Below are 20,910 nucleotides of genomic sequence, written 5' to 3'. Positions count from 1 at the left end.
AGGAATAATGCTATGAAATATATGTTCGTTTTTAGCATTATCAAAAATTCTGCTAACGGTAGATGTCGATCCCAACTGTTTCCGAAATCAATAACACAAGCTCGTAGCATGTCTTCAAGAGTTTGTATCGTCCTTTCGCTCTGCCCATCAGTTTGTGGATGATAGGCAGTACTCATGTCTAGACGAGTTCCCAATGCTTGCTGTAATGTCTGCCAGAATCTTGAAATAAATCTGCCATCCCTATCAGAGATAATAGAGATTGGTATTCCATGTCTGGAGACGAATTCCTTCAAATACAGTCGTGCTAACTTCTCCATCTTGTCATCTTCTCTTATTGGCAGGAAGTGTGCTGACTTGGTGAGACGATCAACTATTACCCAAATAGTATCATAACTACTTGCAGTCCTTGGCAATTTAGTAATGAAATCCATGGTAATGTTTTCCCATTTCCATTCCGGGATTTCAGGTTGTTGTAGTAGACCTGATGGTTTCTGATGTTCAGCTTTGACCTTAGAACACGTCAAACATTCTCCTACATATTTAGCAATATCGGCTTTCATACCTGGCCACCAAAAATGTTTCTTGAGATCCTTGTACATCTTCCCTGTTCCAGGATGTATTGAGTATCTGGTTTTATGAGCTTCTCTAAGTACCATTTCTTTCATATCTCCAAATTTTGGTACCCAAATTCTTTCAGCCCTATACCGGGTTCCGTCTTCCCGAATATTAAGATGCTTCTCCGATCCTTTGGGTATTTCATCCTTTAAATTTCCCTCTTTTAAAACTCCTTGTTGCGCCTCCTTTATTTGAGTAGTAAGGTTAGTGTGAATCATTATATTCATAGATTTTACTCGAATGGGTTCTCTGTCCTTTCTGCTCAAGGCGTCGGCTACCACATTTGCCTTCCCCGGGTGGTAACGAATCTCAAAGTCGTAATCATTCAACAATTCAATCCACCTACGCTGCCTCATATTCAGTTGTTTCTGATTAAATATGTGTTGAAGACTTTTGTGGTCGGTATATATAATACTTTTAACCCCATATAAGTAGTGCCTCCAAGTCTTTAATGCAAAAACAACCGCACCTAATTCCAAATCATGCGTCGTATAATTTTTCTCGTGAATCTTCAATTGTCTAGACGCATAAGCAATCACCTTCATTCGTTGCATTAATACACAACCGAGACCTTGCTTTGATGCGTCACAATAAATCACAAAATCATCATTCCCTTCAGGCAATGACAATATAGGTGTCGTAGTTAGCTTTTTCTTCAATAACTGAAACGCTTTCTCTTGTTCATCCTTCCATTCAAATTTCTTCCCTTTATGCGTTAATGCAGTCAAGGGTTTTGCTATTCTGGAAAAGTCTTGGATGAACCTTCTGTAGTAACCAGCTAGTCCTAAAAACTGACGTATATGCTTCGGAGTTTTTGGGGTTTCCCAATTTTCAACAGTTTCGATCTTTGACGGGTCCACCTGGATACCTTCTTTGTTCACTATGTGACCGAGGAATTGAACTTCTTCCAACCAAAATGCACACTTTGAAAACTTAGCGTACAGTTTTTCTTTCCTCAATACTTCTAACACTTTTCTCAAATGTTCTTCGTGCTCTTGATCATTCTTTGAGTAAATAAGTATGTCATCAATGAAAAAAATGACAAACTTGTCAAGATATGGCCCACACACTCGGTTCATAAGGTCCATGAACACAGCTGGTGCGTTAGTCAATCCAAACGGCATAACCATAAACTCGTAATGACCATAACGCGTCCTAAAAGCAGTCTTTGGAATATCATCCTCCTTTACCCGCATTTGATGATATCCAGAACATAAATTGATCTTCGAATAAACAGACGAGCTTTGTAGTTGATCAAATAAGTCGTCAATTCTCGGCAGTGGATAACGGTTTTTGATGGTAAGTTTGTTCAACTCTCTGTAGTCAATACACAACCTAAATGTACCATCCTTCTTCTTGACAAACAAAACAGGAGCTCCCCATGGTGATGTGCTTGGTCGAATGAAACCACGTTCTAATAGTTCTTGCAGTTGGCTTTGCAGTTCTTTCATCTCGCTGGGTGCGAGTCTATAAGGAGCACGAGCTATTGGTGCAGCTCCTAGTACAAGATCTATTTGAAATTCAACAGATCGATGTGGAGGTAATCCCGGTAATTCTTTCGGAAATACATCGGGAAATTCTTTTGCAACGGGAACATCATTGATGCTCTTTTCTTCAGTTTGTACTTTCTCGACGTATGCTAGAACAGCATAGCAACCTTTTCTTATTAGTTTTTGTGCCTTCAAATTACTAATAAGATGTAGCTTCGTGTTGCCCTTTTCTCCGTACACCATTAAGGGTTTTCCTTTTTCTCGTATAATGCGAATTGCATTTTTGTAACAAACGATCTCTGCTTTCACTTCTTTCAACCAGTCCATACCGATTATCACATCAAAACTCCCTAACTCTACTGGTATCAAATCAATCTTAAATGTTTCGCTAACCAGTTTAATTTCTCGATTTCGACATATATTATCTGCTGAAATTAATTTACCATTTGCTAATTCGAGTAAAAATTTACTATCCAACGGCGTCAATGGACAACTTAATTTAGCACAAAAATCTCTACTCATATAGCTTCTATCCGCACCCGAATCAAATAAAATGTAAGCAGATTTATTGTCAATAAGAAACGTACCCGTAACAAGCTCCGGGTCTTCCTGTGCCTCTGTCACATTAATATTGAAAACTCTTCCGCGGCCTTGTCCATTCTTGTTCTCCTGGTTCGGGCAATTTCTAATAATGTGGCCCGATTTTCCACATTTATAACAAACTACATTGGCATAACTTGCTCCGACACTACTTGCTCCGCCATTACTCGTTCCGACACTATTTGTTCCTTTCGTTCTGTTAACCCCTGGTCCGTAGACCTCACACTTCGCCGCGCTATGACCATTTCTTTTACACTTGTTGCAAAATTTGGTGCGGAACCCTGAGTGATACTTTTCACACCTTTGGCATAGCTGCTTCTGATTGTTGTTGTTGTTGCGGTTGTTATTGTTGTTGGGATGATTGTTGTAGTTGCTGTTGTTGTTGTTGTTGTTGTTGTTGTTGTTGTTGTTATTGTTGGGCCGTTTGTTGTAGTTGCGATTGATGTTGCGATTGTTGGGATAATTGTTGCGATTATTATTGTAATTGTTGTTGTTGTTGTATTGGTGATTCTTATCACCGTTTTCCTCCCACTTTCTTTTGACTTGCTTCACATTAGCCTCTTCAGCCGTCTGTTCTTTAATTCTTTCCTCAATCTGGTTCACTAGTTTGTGAGCCATTCTACATGCCTGTTGTATGGAGGCGGGCTCGTGTGAACTTATATCTTCTTGGATTCTTTCCGGTAATCCTTTCACAAACGCGTCGATCTTCTCTTCCTCATCTTCGAACGCTCCCGGACACAATAGGCACAATTCTGTGAATCATCTTTCGTACGTGGTAATATCAAATCCTTGGGTTCGTAACCCTCTAATTTCTTGAGCTTATTGACCTCGGTTCTGGGACGGTACTTCTCATTCATCAAGTGCTTGAATGCTGACCACGGTAGTGCATAAGCATCATCTTGTCCCACTTGCTCTATATAGGTATTCCACCATGTTAACGCAGAACCTGTGAAGGTATGTGTAGCGTACTTCACTTTGTCCTCTTCAGTACACTTACTTATGGCAAACACCGATTCGACCTTCTCGGTCCACCGTTTCAATCCGATCGGTCCTTCGGTTCCATCAAATTCCAAAGGTTTGCAGGCAGTGAATTCTTTGTAGGTGCATCCTACACGATTTCCTGTACTGCTAGATCCAAGGTTATTGTTGGTATGTAGCGCAGCCTGTACTGCGGCTATGTTTGAAGCTAGAAAAGTACGGAATTCCTCTTCATTCATATTCACGGTGTGTCGAGTAGTCGGTGCCATTTCCTTCAAAATTGTCAAATGGAACAAGTTAATCATACAGAATATTAAGAGTAGTTAATAGTATTTCGTAGCATAATATGAACTCATTTATAAAAGCTTTTTCTTCATATTAGCGTTTTATAAGTTTAAGTTCGGGTATGCCCGTTAAGTTCATACTTAGTAGCTAATATACAATTCAACTACTACAATTCTATATGAAAAACTGATTATAATAATATTTCGCGTTCAAACTTTTATACAATATTTTACAAACTTACAATACCGCTTATTTTACATAAAGCATGAAATATAGCATACAATAACTTTGATACAAGATAGTTGTCAAGATAATTCTAGCTAGTACACAAGTCGTTCAGCAAAGGCAATAAAGACACGTAATTCATACGTCCAGAAACAAGTCATGCATTCTGGTTTTACTAGGACTACTTCCCATCCTTGGTCTTGTGGAACATAACCGTTATGGCCTTTGATAAGACAGCGTATTGTAACGTCGTCAAAGGGACGAGGGTTACGTAATGACCAGTAGTCTCGTAATAACCTAAAAACCTCATTTCTTACCCCAATTACCGACTCCGTCACTTGTGGGAACGTTTTGTTTAATAGCTGTAGCCCGATGTTCTTTTTCTCACTTTGGTGAGAAGCGAACATTACTAACCCGTAAGCATAGCATGCTTCTTTATGTTGCATGTTAGCCGCTTTTTCTAAATCATGAAGTCCTATATTCGGATACATTGAGTCAAAATAATTTCTTAACCCGTTGCGTAAAATAGCATTTGGGTTCCCCGCAATATATGCATCAAAGTAAACACATCGTAACTTATGGGTTTCCCAATGTGATATCCCCCATCTTTCAAATGAAAGTCTCTTATAAACCAAGACATTCTTGTAACGTTCTTCGAATGTCTTACAAACTGATCTCGCCTTAAATAGTTGTGCCGAGGAATTCTGACCGACTCTAGACAAGATTTCATCAATCATGTATCCGGGTAGGTCTCTTAAAATATTGGGTTGTCTATCCATTTTGTGTTTTTAAACTGTAAAATAGACAAGAGTTAGATTCATAAAAAAAATACTTATTAATACAAGCAATTTTTACATATATCATAAAGCATAAGCACACTATATTACATATATTACACCACACGAATACAACTATCTTATTCCGACTCGCTCGTTTTTTCTTCTTCAGTTTTGGTTCGTTTTGCCAAGTTTCTAGGGATATATGATGTTCCACTAATACTAGCTGTCGTTTTCCACAACAGTTTAGAAAAACCTGGTGGTTTAGAGGTTCCCGGGTCATTGTTACAACTTAAGGACTTCGGGGGTTGACGATACATATAAAGTTCATCGGGGTTGGAATTAGATTTCTCTATTTTTATGCCCTTTCCCTTATTATTTTCTTTTGCCTTTTTAAATTCAGTTGGGGTAATTTCTATAACATCATCGGAATTCTCGTTGGAATCCGATTCATCGGAGAATTGGTAATCCTCCCAATATTTTACTTCCTTGGCGGAAATACCATTGACCATAATTAACCTTGGTCGGTTGGTTGAGGATTTTCTTTTACTTAACCGTTTTATTATTTCCCCCACCGGTTCTATTTCTTCATCCGGTTCCGATTCTTCTTCTGGTTCCGATTCTTCTTCCGGTTCCGACTCTTCTTCCAGTTCCTCTTCGGGAACTTGTGAATCAGTCCACGAATCATTCCAATTTACATTTGACTCTTCATTATTATTAGGTGAGTCAATGGGACTTGTTCTAGAGGTAGATATCTATCACATAATATCAAACGCGTTAAGAGATTAATATATCACATAATATTCACATGTTAAAAATATATAGTTTCCAACAAAATTTGTTAAGCAATCATTTTTCAAGTAAACACGGTCGAAGTCCAGACTCACTAATGCATCCTAACAAACTCGATAAGACATACTAATGCAAAATTCTGGTTCTCTAAGACCAACGCTCGGATACCAACTGAAATGTCCCGTTCTTATTGATTAAAAACGTTCCATATTAATTGATTTAGTTGCGAGGTTTTGACCTCCATATGAGACGTTTTTCAAAGACTGCATTCATTTTTAAAACAAACCATAACCTTTATTTCATAAATAAAGGTTTAAAAAACTTTACGTAGATTATCAAATAATGATAATATAAAATATCCTGTTTACACACGACCATTACATAATGGTTTACAATACAAATATGTTACAATAAAATAAGTTTCTTGAATGCAGTTTTTACACAATATCATACAAGCATGGACTCCAAATCTCGTCCTTATTTAAGTATGCTACAGTGAAAGCTCTTAATAATCACCTGAGAATAAACATGCTTAAAACGTCAACAAAAATGTTGGTGAGTTATAGGTTTAACCTATATATATCAAATCATAATAATAGACCACAAGATTTCATATTTCAATACACATCCCATACATAGAGATAAAAATCATTCATATAGTGAACACCTGGTAACCGACATTAACAAGATGCATATATAATAATATCCCCATCATTCCGGGACACCCTTCGGATATGATATAAATTTCGAAGTACTAAAGCATCCGGTACTTTGGATGGGGTTTGTTAGGCCCAATAGATCTATCTTTAGGATTCGCGTCAATTAGGGTGTCTGTTCCCTAATTCTTAGATTACCAGACTTAATAAAAAGGGGCATATTTGATTTCGATAATTCAACCATAGAATGTAGTTTCACGTACTTGTGTCTATTTTGTAAATCATTTATAAAACCTGCATGTATTCTCATCCCAAAAATATTAGATTTTAAAAGTGGGACTATAACTCACTTTCACAGATTTTTACTTCGTCGGGAAGTAAAACTTGGCCACTGGTTGATTCACGAACCTATAACAATATATACATATATATCAAAGTATGTTCAAAATATATTTACAACACTTTTAATATATTTTGATGTTTTAAGTTTATTAAGTCATCTGTCCTCGTTAGTAACCTACAACTAGTTGTCCATAGTTAGATGTACAGAAATAAATCAATAAATATTATCTTGAATCAATCCACGACCCATTATATACGTATCTCAGTATTGATCACAACTCAAACTATATATATTTTGGAATCAACCTCAACCCTGTACAGCTAACTCCAACATTCACATATAGAGTGTCTATGGTTGTTCCGAAATATATATAGATGTGTCGACATGATAGGTCGAAACATTGTATACGTGTCTATGGTATCTCAAGATTACATAATATACAATACAAGTTGATTAAGTTATGGTTGGAATAGATTTGTTACCAATTTTCACGTAGCTAAAATGAGAAAAATTATCCAATCTTGTTTTACCCATAACTTCTTCATTTTAAATCCGTTTTGAGTGAATCAAATTGCTATGGTTTCATATTGAACTCTATTTTATGAATCTAAACAGAAAAAGTATAGGTTTATAGTCGAAAAAATAAGTTACAAGTCATTTTTGTAAAGGTAGTCATTTCAGTCGAAAGAACGACGTCTAGATGACCATTTTAGAAAACATACTTCCACTTTGAGTTTAACCACAATTTTTGGATATAGTTTCATGTTCATAATAAAAATCATTTTCTCAGAATAACAACAATTTAATCAAAGTTTATCATAGTTTTTAATTAACTAACCCAAAACAGCCCGCGGTGTTACTACGACGGCGTAAATCCGGTTTTACGGTGTTTTTCGTGTTTCTAGGTTTTAAATCATTAAGTTAGCATATCATATAGATATATAACATGTGTTTAGTTGATTTTAAAAGTCAAGTTAGAAGGATTAACTTTTGTTTGCGAACAAGTTTAGAATTAACTAAACTATGTTCTAGTGATTACAAGTTTAAACCTTCGAATAAGATAGCTTTATATGTATGAATCGAATGATGTTATGAACATCATTACTACCTTAAGTTCCTTGGATAAACCTACTGGAAAAAAGAAAAATAGATCTAGCTTCAACGGATCCTTGGATGGCTCGAAGTTCTTGAAACAGAATCATGACACGAAAACAAGTTCAAGTAAGATCATCACTTGAAATAAGATTGTTATAGTTATAAAAATTGAACCAAAGTTTGAATATGATTATTACCTTGTATTAGAATGATAACCTACTGTAAGAAACAAAGATTTCTTGAGGTTGGATGATCACCTTACAAGATTGGAAGTGAGCTAGCAAACTTGAAAGTATTCTTGATTTTATGTAACTAGAACTTGTAGAATTTATGAAGAACACTTAGAACTTGAAGATAGAACTTGAGAGAGATCAATTAGATGAAGAAAATTGAAGAATGAAAGTGTTTGTAGGTGTTTTTGGTCGTTGGTGTATGGATTAGATATAAAGGATATGTAATTTTGTTTTCATGTAAATAAGTCATGAATGATTACTCATATTTTTGTAATTTTATGAGATATTTCATGCTAGTTGCCAAATGATGGTTCCCACATGTGTTAGGTGACTCACATGGGCTGCTAAGAGCTGATCATTGGAGTGTATATACCAATAGTACATACAACTAAAAGCTGTGTATTGTACGAGTACGAATACGGGTGCATACGAGTAGAATTGTTGATGAAACTAAACGAGGATGTAATTGTAAGCATTTTTGTTAAGTAGAAGTATTTTGATAAGTGTCTTGAAGTCTTTCAAAAGTGTATGAATACATATTAAAACATTACATGTATATACATTTTAACTGAGTCGTTAAGTCATCGTTAGTCGTTACATGTAAATGTTGTTTTGAAACCTTTAGGTTAACGATCTTGTTGAATGTTGTTAACCCATTGTTTATTATAACAAATGAGATGTTAAATTGTTATATTATCATGATATTATGATATATAATATATCTTAGTATGATATATATACAGTTAAATGCCATTACAACGATAATCGTTACTTATATGTCTCGTTTCGAAATCATTAAGTTAGTAGTCTTATTTTTACATATCTATTTCATTGTTAATACACTTAATAATATATTTACTTATCATTTAACATAATTAACCAAGTGTATCAATATCTTAATATGATTCATATGTACCTAGTAAGACGTTGTTATAACGATAATCGTTATATATATCGTTTTCGAGTTTCTTAAATTAATAGTCTCATTTTTATGTATATAACTCATTGTTAAAATACCTAATGAGATACATACTTATAATAAAATCATGTTAACTATATATATAACCATATATATGTCATCGTATAGTTTTTACAAGTTTTAACGTTCGTGAATCACCGGTCAACTTGGGTGGTCAATTGTCTATATGAAACCTATTTCAATTAATCAGGTCTTAACAAGTTTGATTGCTTAACATGTTGGAAACACTTAATCATGTAAATAACAATTTCATTTAATATATATATAAACATGGAAAAGTTCGGGTCACTACAGGAGTTTCATGGGAAAGTTGATCCAATTGTTAGTCAAAGGTGGATTGATGAGATAGAAGAAACATTTATGTTGTGTGGATGTCCCGAGCACCTAAAAGTAATCTATGCGGCTCACCAAATGAAAGGAAGTGGTTATGAATGGTGGAATTTCATAGTTAAGTCTCATGGGCGAGACGTAGCTACAAGTTTTTCATGGGAAAAGTTTCGTGAAATGTTTATGACTCAATTTGCTCCACCCGCCGAAGTTAGTAGGTTGAAATCCGAATTTATGAATATTGAACATGGAAGTAAATCGGTGACCTAGTTTAATGCCGAGTTTAATGATAAGTCCCGGTTTTGCCCGGACTTTGTTTCAAGTCCCAAGTTGATGATGGATCACTATCATGAGAAGTTAAACTCCGAAATAAGTGAGTTCATTGATAAGGGTACGTATAAGACTTTAGCCGAGATGATGAATAGGGCTCTTGTGAGAGAACATGAACTTAGGAAGAAAGCCGCATTTAAACGAAGGTTAGAACAAGATTCAAAGTCAACGCAAAGTATGAGCTCGAAGAAAGGTAAGTTTAATTCCGAGTCCCCGCACAAGTCAAAAGGGGTTTCATGTCGGGAAAGAGTAGTGGTAAAGAAGTGAAGTCATGTAATAGGTGTGGTAAGAATCATGCGGGTGAGTGTAAAGCGGGTACTACCGATTGTTATTCATGTGGGAAGCCGGGTCATAGGGCCGCCGAATGTCCTAAGAAGGGTAAACAGTGTTATTATTGTTTTGAAAAGGGTCACTTTCAAGCCGAATGTCCAGAGCATAAGAAGGATTTAGCTAGTGGTAGTGTTAAGAAGGAGGTTAAGATAGAACCGAAGACTAGTGATAGCCGACCAAGAGCCCGAGCTCATCAGATTACCGCACTTGAAGCGAAGGAGTCCCAAAATGTGGTGTCAGGTACCTTTATTGTAAACTCTTTACCTGCGCATGTTTTGTTTGATTCCGGTGCTACGCGGTCGTTTGTTTCATATTCCTTTTGTAAACATTTTAACATGACCTCAAGTATGTTAGAGCACCCTTTAGAGGTTGAGATAGCGGATAATAAAACTGTTATGGTGTATAGTATTTTTAAGGGATGTGAAATTGTTTTGGATGATGAAAAGTTTGTCATTGATTTGATACCCATGCATATGGGAGAATTTCAAGTAATTGTGGGTATGGATTGGTTAGATGACAATGAAGGGATAATTTTGTGCCGTAAGAAAATTGTGTTAGTTCAATCACCAAGTGGGAAAGTTATATGGATGTATGGGGAACGGGCTAGGCGTGCTATTCCTATATGCACGTATGCTAGAGCTAAAAGATTTTTATCTCATGGGTGTTGTGCGTTTTTGGCACATGTGGTTGATAATTCGAAAATGGTTGTTAAAATAAGTGATGTACCGATAGTTAATGAATTTCCTGATGTATTTCCGAATGAGTTGCCCGGTGTACCTCCCGAAAGAGAGGTAGAGTTTAGAATAGATTTGATTCCCGGAGCCACGCCAATTGCCAAAGTACCTTATAGATTAGCTCCATCGGAAATGAGGGAAATGATCACTCAACTACAAGATTTGATAGATAAAGGTTTTATACGTCCTAGTAGTTCACCTTGGGGAGCTCCGGTTTTGTTTGTGAAAAAGAAGGATGGGACAATGAGAATGTGTATAGACTATCGTGAATTGAATTTGGTCACTATTAAGAATAAATACCCATTGCCGAGAATAGATGATTTATTTGATCAATTACAAGGTGCAAGTTTCTTTTCGAAGATAGATCTAAGGTCGGGTTATCATCAATTAAAGGTAAGGGAAGAAGATATCTCTAAAACGGCTTTTCGTACGAGGTATGGTCATTATGAATTTGTGGTTATGCCTTTTGGGGTAACTAATGCTCCGGCCGCGTTTATGGATTTGATGAATAGGGTTTGTCGACCGATGATAGATAGGTTTGTGATTGTATTTATTGATGATATTTTGGTGTATTCAAAAGGGGAAGAGGAGCATGCGGTACATCACGATATTGGAGGAAGTTTCAAGAAGAAATGGGTACTAAGTTGCATGTGAGTACCGCATTTCACCTACAAACGGATGGTTAAAGTGAGTGAACTATCCAAACTCTTGAGGATATGTTAAGGGTGTGCGTCATTGATTTTGGTGGTAGTTGGGATACACACCTACCATTAGTTGAATTTTCGTATAATAATAGTTATCATTCTACCATTGGAATGACACCTTATGAGATGTTGTATGGAAGGAGTTGTAGAACCCCAATATGTTGGGGTGAAGTGGGTCAAAGAGAACTAGGAAGCATGGACGTAGTACAACAAACCACCGAAATGATCGATCAAATTCATGAAAGAATAAAGGCGGCACAAGATCGACAAAAGTCTTATGTAGATAAAAGGAGGAAGCCGATAGAATTTCAAGTGGGTGATAAGGGAATGTTAAAAGTTTCCCCATGGAAGGGTATTATTCGTTTTAGAAAAAGGGGAAAATTGGGTCCAAGGTTTGTGGGACCATTTGAGATAGTAGCAAAAATCGGGAAGGTAGCCTATCGTTTAGCCTTGCCCGATGAATTGAGTAATATTCACAACACGTTTCACGTGTCACAATTGAGGAAGTGTTTGGCGGATGAATCAACTTATGTCCCATTGAGTGAGATTGAGGTTGATGATAAGTTAAGATATGCGGAAAAGCCAATAAAGATTTTAGATCATAAGGTGAAGCAATTAATAAATAAGTCGGTTATGTTACTGAAAGTGTTATGGCAATTTAGAAAGGGCTCCGAATGTACGTGGGAACCCGAAGAATGGCTTATGAAGTATTATCCATCGTTGCATCAAGAATGGTTCGCGAGGACGCGAAAAATCCAAGAGGGGGAGAGTTATAACATCCCAATTATTTAAGGTATTATTTTATGTAATTTTATTGTTATATACATGGATGGTATGTTTTGTATAAATAAATGGACAAGAGTTAAGTTTGTTAGTTAAGTTAGAAGGGACTAAAGGTGCAAAGTTAGAACTAAGGACCTCCCTCATTATAGTTTTGGTGGGGAGGGTAGAAAGTGCAATTTGAGCAAAGTTATTTTAATAAAAGAACAAAAATACTGATAAATCATTATCAGTTGTAAAAAAAATTATACAGAACATATGTGTGTGTGTGCTGTGGGTGTCGACTCAACAAGGAGGAAGAAGAGGGAAGCTCCAATTAAGAAATTGTGTTCATGCAATTATAAATTAGTGAAATCTAAGGCACTCTAAGCATTCTAGCAAGTTTTATTTCTTCAAATTCTCCTCCTTTGTGCACAATTAGAGTTCTTGAAACCCTAGAGACAAGGTATGAATGTTTATGTCTAAGGTATGAATGTTTATGTCTAAGTATTACTATTATTGGGTGTTTGTGATGAATCTAAAGCTTAAAAGTTGTTGTATGTTGAAAATGTGCACACTTGTATGATTTAAAATGAATTTGTTAGTAATTGTGGAAGTAAGTTCATGTATGAACTTGCATTTTGAGTGAATGATATGAATATGATGAATTTGGTGATGTTTTAGCTTAGAATCAAGTCATGCATACTATGTGTTTGATGAAATGCCTCAATGAAATGTTTTTGTGATTTAGTTAAGAATTTTTAAAGAAGAAAGTTTATATGTGAATTGTTGTTGTTATTGTAAGTAATAGAATTTGGATAAGTGATCATTTAGGGTTGCTAGTAGTAGAAATGGGTTTCTATGCACATTTGATGTTTAATGAGATATTTGAAAGAATTGCAAGCTACGATTATAAGATATGATTTAGAGAATTGTGTGATTGAAGAAATGATGTTGGCATGTTAATGTGACTATATTTGAAGTGACAAGTTAAAATGTTATGTATATAAGTGTTCATGTGTATATTGGTGTATATAGGGGGTTAAGTCAATGTGTAAATATATGAATGTGTAAAAAGCTTGTGAAAGTTGCAATTTTTGTTGAATTATGGTATTGATGAGATTAGCTCATGTATAGGTGCTAATCAAGGCCAAGGAGCTTCAAGTAACCAAGGAATTTCGTTTAATCAAGGTGAGTTTATAGGGGGTATAGTGGGCGGGTCAAGTGTGGCTTAGTGTTCTCGGATTGCATCCGTGCAAGAGAGCAACGACTAAGTGCTCTAGGTGAATAGCTTAGATAGAATTATTAGGGTCACCTAATAATTGTATCTATGGTTGATGTTTAGCTTAGGCAAGATTATTAAGGCTGCTTAGTAATCTTATCTATGGATGGTTTAGCTTAGACACCTTGGGTGTCTATGTGCATATGTATAATTGAAATGTGATTAAAGTAGCTTAGGCATAAGAGTATGCCTATGGTTAGCTTAGACATGATTACTAGGGTCAGCCTAGTAAGTTATGTCTATGGTAAGTAAGAGTCGGATCCGAAAGTAAGTAAGCAACCATTAGGTTGAAAGACAAGTAATGTGATTGTTATGCCCAATGTATTATGCTATATTATTCGCCTATAACTCACTAAGTGTAAAAGCTTACCCCCGTGCTATTTTATGTTTTAGGAACGAAAGGTACTCGGGAAGGTAAAGAACCCATTTGAGGGTAGCGTAGCATTGGCATTAGAGTAAGTGGTAATGCAAGTCTCTTTTTGAATCAAGCTCTATTGGTACCGCTTATCAACGCCAAGTTTTATGTATTTGATATGTATGCTTCCGTCAAGTTTTTGGACCAAATGATGTATTTGAAATGTGTAAACGCGTTTTCTTGACTAAAAGGATGTTTGTAGCATCGAATGATGTTAGAAACTGGTTTCATCAAGTTTAAATATGCTTTATGATGATTTGATGTGTTTTAAGTTAATGAATTGGTTAAAATGTGGATTTTGGTATTAAGTTGCAGGATAGTCTCAGCACACGTTATGTGTCGCGTCACGACAAACTGCGCCGCGCCGCGGCATTGAACTGGTTTTGGTGACAGAAAGGCTGTTAAAAAGTAACAGAAAACCTTTTATGTGTCGCGCCGCGACATAAGAAGCCGCGCCGCGGCAAATGCCTGGGTCTGGGCAGACACTTAACTGGAAAAAAAAATTCTATCGTTTGAATGGCGTTAAACAAATACGTTAAGAGATTAATATATCACATAATATTTACATGTTAAATATATATAGTTTTCAACAAAAAGTATTAAGCAATCGTTTTTAAAGAAAAATATACGGTCGAAGTCCAGACTCACTAATGCATCCTACATACTCGATAAGACACACTAATGTAAATTTCTGGTTCTCTAAGACCAACGCTCGGATACCAACTGAAATGTCCCGTTCATATCGATTTATAAACGTTCCATAAATTAGCATGCAACAGCAGAAGCTCTTAATAATCACCTGAGAATAAACATGCTTTAAACGTCAACAAAAATGTTGGTGAGTTATAGGTTTAACCTATATATTTATCAAATCGTAATAATAGACCACAAGATTTCATATTTCCATTTCTCATAAACAACATGCAATCTGCATAAAAATCATTCATATGATGGATACCTGGTAACCAACCTTAACAGGATGCATATAGAATATCCCCATCATTCCGGGACTCTCATCGGACATGATAAATCGAAGTACTAAAGCATCCGTAACTCGGATGAGGCTTGTTGGGCCAAATAGATCTATCTTTAGGATTCGCGTCAATTGGTGACAATTATAATAAACATCAATTCTTAGGCTACCAAGCTAAAAAGGGGCATATTCGGTTCGATAATTCAACATAGAATGTAATTTTGATCACTTGTGTCTATTTTGTAAAACATTTATAAAACTGTATGTATTCGCATCCCAAAAATAATAGATTTTAAAAGGGGGACTATAACTCACTTTCACAGATTTTTCCTTCGTTGGAAATAAGACTTGGCCACTGGTCGATTCACGAACCTATAACAAATATGTACATATATATCAAAGTATGATTTAAATATATTCACAATATTTTTTATTATGTTTTTATGATTTAAGTTTGTTAAGTTAGCATTCCTAGTTAGTAACCTACAACTAGTTGTCCATAGTTAGATGTGCTGAAATAAATCAATATATATTATCTCGAATCAATCCATGACCCAGTGTATACAAGTCTCAGGCTAGATCACAACTCAAAGTATATATATTATTTTGGAATCAACCTCAACCCTGTATAGCTAACTCAAACATTACTGCATATAGAGTGTCTATGGTTGTTCCGATATATATATATATATATATATATATATATATATATATATATATATATATATATATATATATATATATATATATATATATATATATATATATAATGGGTCGATATGATATGTCAAAACATTGCATACGTGTCTATTGTATCCCAAGATTACATAATATATATAATACAATATAAATTAGTTAGGACATGTTTAGTCTAGATTTGTTACAAAATTTTCGTAGCTAAAACTAGCAAATTTATCCAATTTTGTTTTACCCGTCATTTTTTCGTTTCAAATCCGTTTGAGTGATTCAAGTTGCTATGGTTTCATAATGAACTGAAATTTATGAAACTAAACAAAAAAAGTATAAGTTTATAGTCGGAAATACAGGTTACAAGTCATTTTTTTTAAAGAGGTAGTCATTTCCGTCGAAAGAACGACATCTTGATGACCATTTTGAAAAACATACTTCCACTTTATGTTTAACCATAATTTTTGGATATAGTATCATGTTCATATGTAATATCATTTTTCCAGAAAACAAACTTCCAATTCAAAGATTAAGATAGTTTTTATTTTTCTAACCCAAAACAGCCCCCGGTTTCACTACGACGGCGTATGTCCGGTTTTACGGTGTTCTTCGTGTTTCCAGGTTTTAAATCATTAAGTTGACATATCATATAGATATAGAACATGTGTTTAGTTGATTTTAAAAGTCAAGTTATAAGGATTAACTTTGTTTGCGAACAAGTTTAGAATTAACTAAACTATGTTCTAGTGATTACAAGTTTAAATCTTCGAATAAGATAGCTTTATATGTATGAATCGAATGATGTTATGAACATCATTACTACCTCAAATTTTATGGATAAATCTACTGGAAAAGAGAAAAATAGATCTAGCTTCAAAGGATCCTTGGATGGCTTGAAAGTTCTTGAAGTAGAATCATGACACGAAAACAAGTTCAAGATTTCCACTCGAAATAAGATTGTTATAGTTATAGAAATTGAATCAAAGTTTAAGTATGAGTATTACCTTGAAATAGAAAGATATATTACTGTAAATAAGAAAGATTTCTTGAGATTGGATGATCACTTGAAATGGATTTGCAAGATTGGAAGTAAGTTAGTAAGTTTGAAAGATTTCTTGAAGTGTTCTTTAATGGTTGTTTTTATGATGATTAAAGCTTGTAATTGAAACTAAAAGATGGTGAAAATGCTTGGAGATGATCAAGTATGATGTTAGGAGTATTTTGAGAGGGAATTTAGAGTGTAAGTATGAGAAAATTGGAATGGAAAAATGGGGTAAAATCATAAAAACGGGATTACTTGTTATAAAGAGAAAAAAAAAGATCCTTAAGTTTGTTTTTAGCTCATTAGTCATACAAGTTGTTAAATAATAGTTCCACATGTTTTTGACTCTAAGATGGCTGCTAAGAATGTATAATTAAAGCTGTATATACCAATAGTAAATGCATCTAGAAGTTGTGTATTGTTCGACTACGAATACGGGTACATATGAGTAGAATTGTTGATGAAAATGAATGAGAATGTAATTGTGAGCATTTTTGCTAAGTAGAAGTACTTTGATATGTGTCTTGAAGTCTTTAAAAAGTGTAATAATACATATTAATACACTACATGTATATACATTTTAACTGAGTCGTTAAGTCACCGTTAGTCGTTACATGTAAGTGTTGTTTTGAAACCTTTAAGTTAACGATCTTGTTAAATGTAATTAATCCATTGTTATAATACTTAAATAAGATGTTAAATTGTTATGTTATCATAATAACATGGTGTATAAATATATCTTAACATAATATATATATATATATATATATATATATATATATATATATATATATATATATATATATATATATATATATATATATATATATATATATATATATTATGTTAAAATACTATTACCACGATAATCGTTACATATATGTCTCGTTTCGAAATACTTAAGTTAGTAGTTTTGTTTTTGAATATGTAGTTCATTGTTAACACACTTAATGATTTACTTAATTATCATTTTATCATGTTAAATATAGTGTAACAATATCTTAATATGCTACATATGTATTTAGTAAGACGTTGTTATAACGATAATCGTTATATATATCATTTTAGAGTTTCTTAAATCAATAATCTCATTTGTTTGTATATAACTCATTGTTAACATATTTATGGAGATACTTACTTATCATAATCTCATGTTAACCATATATATATACATTTATATAACATCCATTTATATAACATCATGTAGTTTTTACAAGTATTTAACGTTCGTGAATGGCCGGTCAACTTGGGTGGTCAATTGTCTATATGAAACTCATTTCAAATAATCAAGTCTTAACAAGTTTGATTGCTTATCATGTTGGAAACATTTAATCATGTAAATATCAATCTCATTTAATATATATAAACATAGAAAAGTTCGGGTCACTACATACCGGAAGATCCAAAGAAAATTCTAGACAAAGTCTTAGCAAAATCCGCCTCTTTCGAAGAAACTTTTTACGGATTCTAAGCCACTCTCTATCCAAAAATGGATACTCTGAAGAATCAAAATCTATCAATTCTCTCTAAATCAAAAGATCTGGATACCTTTCACCAATCCACAAAAATTTCCCAAACAAACCCTACAACCCGTCTTCCGCTTGAAAGAATGCCTTGGAAGAAGATCAGTGCCGTCCTTACTTAACCGGTGGAGATATCGATGCTTTACCAAGCCTATGATGAGAACTGTTACACGACTGGCTTCTGAGCGACAATACAATTAGATTATGACACCCTAAACACTTGAGTGATATGAGTGATCCGCTAGTGAGGAGCCTGGTCATGTATACTCTAAAACTGAGAGTTGGAAAGTACGCCTTTTTCACTATGGACGCAACTGAAATCTAGCGACCAAATCATCGAAGCTCGAAACTTTTTCTAATACTTTCGAAAGATTTGACGACTTTTGATGAAGGCATAATAAAACGATTCACGGGAGGGCAAGGCAAAGTCTATTAGAAAGAGCCTTATATTCCAGCTTTTTGCTTGAGGACAAGCAAAGCTAAGTGTAGGGTATTTGATATCGGCCAAAAAGTCACATTTTTACCCCCAATATTAAGCCCTAGAACAATAAAGATTCAAAATTTTTCTGCAAAATTATCATTTTTTCAGTTGAATTTGTAGATTAAGTAATTACGAAGGCGATGCAAAAAGAATCAAGTAAAACGGAGCTGAAACGAAGATTCTAGAGCAAAAACGGTGAAAGACAAGAAATCAAGTTACGATCCAGTAAATTTCAGCTGACTAAGCAGCCAAACGGCCTGCCTAGCTCACAAACGGCCTACCACATGCCCTGATCAAATGGCCCCCGCACACGGCTTGATCTGGCAAACGGCCCCTGCAAACGGCCTGCCAGCCGTTTGCAGGCAAATTCCAAGTCTATTTAAAGGGCTCTCTCCATTCATTTCAACACACACTCAATTTGTAATTCACTTTATATTTTCAAGCTTTTAGTTAGTTTTTAGTAGTAGTTAGCTTAGCTTTTATTTTTCGGAGGATATCCCGGCGTGTCCCTGCGATCTCGGGCAGATTTCTTCAGCCTTTTCAGGTTTTTATCTGAAACGCTTGTCTTTTGTATTAAACATGTGTTCTTACTTTTTATGTTTAATAATGCGTTTCGATATTACCATGATAGCTTAATTAATCTGTATGTTGCCATGATAGTGAAATGTTTCTTATTGATTAAAAACGTACCATATTAATTGATTTCGTTGCGAGGTTTTGACCTCTATATGAGACGTTTTTCAAAGACTGCATTCATTTTTAAAACAAACCATAACCTTTATTTCATAAATAAAGGTTTAAAAAGCTTTACGTAAATTATCAAATAATGATAATCTAAAATATCCTGTTTACACACGACTATTACATAATGGTTTACAATACAAATATGTTACATCGAAATCAGTTTCTTGAATGCAGTTTTTACACAATATCATACAAACATGGACTCCAAATCTTGTCCTTATTTTAGTATGCAACAGCGGAAGCTCTTAGTATTCACCTGAGAATAAACATGCTTTAAACGTCAACAAAAATGTTGGTGAGTTATAGGTGTAACCTATATATATCAAATCGTAATAATAGACCACAAGATTTCATATTTCAATAGACATCCCATACATAGAGATAAAAATCATTCATATGGTGAACACCTGGTAACCGACATTAACAAGATGCATTTATAAGAATATCCCCATCATTCTGGGACACCCTTCGGATATGATATAAATTTCGAAGTACTAAAGCATCCGGTACTTTGGATGGGGTTTGTTAGGCCCAATAGATCTATCTTTAGGATTCGCGTCAATTAGGGTGTCTGTTCCCTAATTCTTAGATTACCAGACTTAATAAAAAGGGGCATATTCGATTTCGATAATTCAACCATAGAATGTAGTTTCACGTACTTGTGTCTATTTTGTAAATCATTTATAAAACCTGCATGTATTCTCATCCCAAAAATATTAGATTTTAAAAGTGGGACTATAACTCACTTTCACATATTTTTACTTCTTCGGGAAGTAAGACTTGGCCACTGGTTGATTCACGAACCTATAACAATATATACATATATATCAAAGTATGTTCAAAATATATTTACAACACTTTTAATATATTTTGATGTTTTAAGTTTATTAAGTCAGCTGTCCTCGTTAGTAACCTACAACTAGTTATCCACAGTTAGATGTACAGAAATAAATCGATAAATATTATCTTGAATCAATCCACGACCCAGTGTATACGTATCTCAGTATTGATCACAACTCAAACTATATATATTTTGGAATCAACCTCAACCCTGTATAGCTAACTCCAACATTCACATATAGAGTGTCTATGGTTGTTCCGAAATATATATAGATGTGTCGACATGATAGGTCGAAACATTGTATACGTGTCTATGTTATCTCAAGATTACATAATATACAATACAAGTTGATTAAGTTATGGTTGGAATAGATTTGTTACCAATTTTCACGTAGCTAAAATGAGAAAAATTATCCAATCTTGTTTTACCCATAACTTCTTCATTTTAAATCCGTTTTGAGTGAATCAAATTGCTATGGTTTCATATTGAACTCTATTTTATGAATCTAAACAGAAAAAGTATAGGTTTATAGTCGGAAAAATAAGTTACAAGTCGTTTTTGTAAAGGTAGTCATTTCAGTCGAAAGAACGACGTCTAGATGACCATTTTAGAAAACATACTTCCACTTTGAGTTTAACCATAATTTTTGGATATAGTTTCATGTTCATAAT

This window comes from Rutidosis leptorrhynchoides, chromosome 10 (genome assembly GCF_046630445.1).
Source record: "Rutidosis leptorrhynchoides isolate AG116_Rl617_1_P2 chromosome 10, CSIRO_AGI_Rlap_v1, whole genome shotgun sequence".
Classification (NCBI taxonomy): Eukaryota; Viridiplantae; Streptophyta; class Magnoliopsida; order Asterales; family Asteraceae; genus Rutidosis; species Rutidosis leptorrhynchoides.
The sequence above is the reverse complement of the archived record's forward strand: the minus strand, read 5'-3'. Positions refer to the sequence as shown.